Here is a 2708-nt window from a genome sequence, read left to right on the forward strand (position 1 = left end):
TTTTTAGTAGAGACGGGGTTTCACCATGTTGACCAGGATGGTCTCGATCTTTTGACCTCGTGATCCACCCGCCTCAGCCTCCCAAAGTGCTGGGATTACAGGCTTGAGCCACCGCGCCTGGCCACTGCATTACTTGATTTCTAATTCAGACTATTTGTCTCAATTTTGGTGCGTCTGATCTGGATGTTGTTTTTTCTCCTTTAGCAAAACACACATTATCCACAAAACCATATATATAATTTTTTTTGTCTTTACATTTAAGTATAAAAACACTGTTCTGCTTTGTGTGATAAATCAAGGACCAAGCAATAAAAATATTTTCTTCTTTCAAGGTAGGGATATTCATCAGTTTATATTGAGCTTTGTGTTCAGAGAAGGGCATTTAGTCCCAAGTCAGGCTAGTCCCACAAGCAAGAGATCAAGGCCATTCTCCCTGATTCCAATCCCTACCTTCTCTCCTAATTCCCACTTGTAATAGAAAAGTTGGTTGTATTCTCCTAAGAAAAGTTTCCACCACGAGGGCAAGTCCTAACCTAACCTGAGTAAGTCAGGTCTTCCTGTTCCAGCTACCTTGAAGACAAGTCCCCCTCCTGCAAATCTGCTCTGTCTGGAGAGCTATGCCTACTGGACAGGTGCACCCAATTAAATGGAAGCAGTGGTTATGTTTCCCCTCCTCCTCCCCACTAATGCACTAAAAAGCTTTAGTGATAGAAAAAACAAGGAAAGGGATGTGAAGAAATTAACTTGACCCCTCTATCCCAGCCAAACAAAGAAAGCAAGATTAACTGGGCACAAGGAAAAAAAAAAGACCTTGATATTCCACCCTTCGAGTTACAACTGGGACAACTAGGAGAGGATGAAGAGTTGGAGTGGAAGGAAGAACGAGGAGGAGGGCTCAACAGCTGGAGGTCTAGTCCACTCAGTTTTTATACTGGAAGGGCTCACCACCGGTTTCGTTGAGAAGATGTGCGGATGAGGGCTTCGGTCACCAAAAAGGGGTAGCAGTTGGCAGAGGGGCCACGTTCTTCAAAGTGACCCTTCTTCACCTGGCCGACAGTCCGGGAACTGCATATGCTGGCGCTACAATTGGCTGCACCAGCAGAAAAGTCATGGATGCTGGAGGTTTTGAGGAAGTTAGGTGTCGGGCGTCCAGGCCTTCCTTGGGATTATAGGCGCAGTGACTGGTGCCGCTTGCTTAGTTTTTCGATGGCCTCCTCAATGTACTTCAGACCATTCTCCTCCCGCATGGCCTTGGTGCTAAAGTTGGTATGGCAGCCTGCACCATTCCAGTTCCCAGGAATGGGCTTAGAATCAAAGGTTGCTATCACTCCAAAGTCTTCACATACACGATGCAAGATGAAACGGGCCATCCAGAGACGATCTCCCATGCTGATTCCTTCACGGGGTCCAATTTGAAATTCCCACTGGGCAGGCATGATCTCGGCATTAGTCCCAGCAATCTTGACTCCAGCATACAAGCAGGCCCGATAATGGGCCTCCACGATTTCCCTGCCATAGGCTTAGAGGCTTGGTCTGCTCCCACACCACAGTAATATGGACCCTGGGGTCCCAGGAAGCCATTGGAAGGCCAACCAAAGGGGTGCCCATCTGTCCCCATTCCTGCTCCATGCCAAACCAGGGGTGGTGGTTGCTTACCACATCCATTATCCGTTTACAGGTGTGCCTCAAATTGGTCTCTGCAGGCTATCCATTGTACTTGAAAACTTCACACAACACCAGCTTGTTAGGGTCCTTAGGGAAGGGGTCCCGAAACATGGCAGCAAGCACGAGATACATGTCACTGTTGGAGCCTCCAGACTGTAAAGTGCTAGAGCCATCGAAATTCCACTCAGGAACTCTTCCACGCACTTGGGCTTAGTGTCCAGGGTCCTGGTCTTGCAGCGCAGTCCTCTCCAGTACCATCGATCCAGATAGGCGTGGCCTGGACTTTCTCGCCCTGAGGCGGGGACACGTACCCCTGCTTGATGCCTTTGTTAAATAGGAACTTGTTGAGGCAGTGACGGTGGAAGGTGTTCTGGGCGCCGTGCAGGCGGGCAGGTAAAGGGAGGCCGCGGGAGCGAGGTGAGGAGAGGAGACCGCTGCGCTGCTCACACGCTCCGCTCTCCTCCCACTCTTGACTCTCAGGCTGATTTCTTTTTCAGCACTTTTTACCGAGTCACTGTCATGCATGATGTTCCTGCCAACCTGAATGCAGAAGTCCCCGCGAATGGTGCCTGGCTTAGAATCTGCTGCATTGGTCTCTCCAAGCATCACTCGGCCTGTCTTCACCACATTCAGCCTCTCCCAGGCCATGGCCACGACCGGCCCTGAGTTCGTGTACTTCGCCAGCCCAGGGACGAATGGGCCGTCTTTCGGGTCAATGCATTGCTGCTTCAGGTGTTCCTCGGAGGCCCGGAGGAACTTCATGGCCGCAAGGCGGAACCCCTTCTGCTCAAAGCGCTTGATGATCTCGCCCACCAGGCTGCGCTGCACGCAGTCCAGCTTGAGGGCGATGAAGGTGCGCTCGAGGTGGGCCAGGGTTCAGAAAGCCAGAGGGGCGGAGCGGAGGCGCTGCACTGCGGGAGCAGACAGCTGGAGCCAACACCACACCCGGGAGCCCGCGGCGGCGAAGGGGCGCGGGGCCTGGGGATTAGGTTTCAACATATCAATTTGTGGGGGACACAAAGATCTCGACTATCACTCTTATA

General features: G+C 51.6%; 1 pseudogene; it reads right to left on the reverse strand.

Moving 5' to 3' along the window:
- Positions 1-919: 919 nt before the first annotated feature.
- LOC108290549 lies at positions 920-2146 on the reverse strand (annotated as a pseudogene).
- Between the last annotated feature and the right edge of the window lie 562 nt (positions 2147-2708).

The sequence above is a fragment of the Cebus imitator genome, unplaced genomic scaffold, assembly GCF_001604975.1.
Source record: "Cebus imitator isolate Cc_AM_T3 unplaced genomic scaffold, Cebus_imitator-1.0 Scaffold439, whole genome shotgun sequence".
Taxonomy (NCBI): Eukaryota; Metazoa; Chordata; class Mammalia; order Primates; family Cebidae; genus Cebus; species Cebus imitator.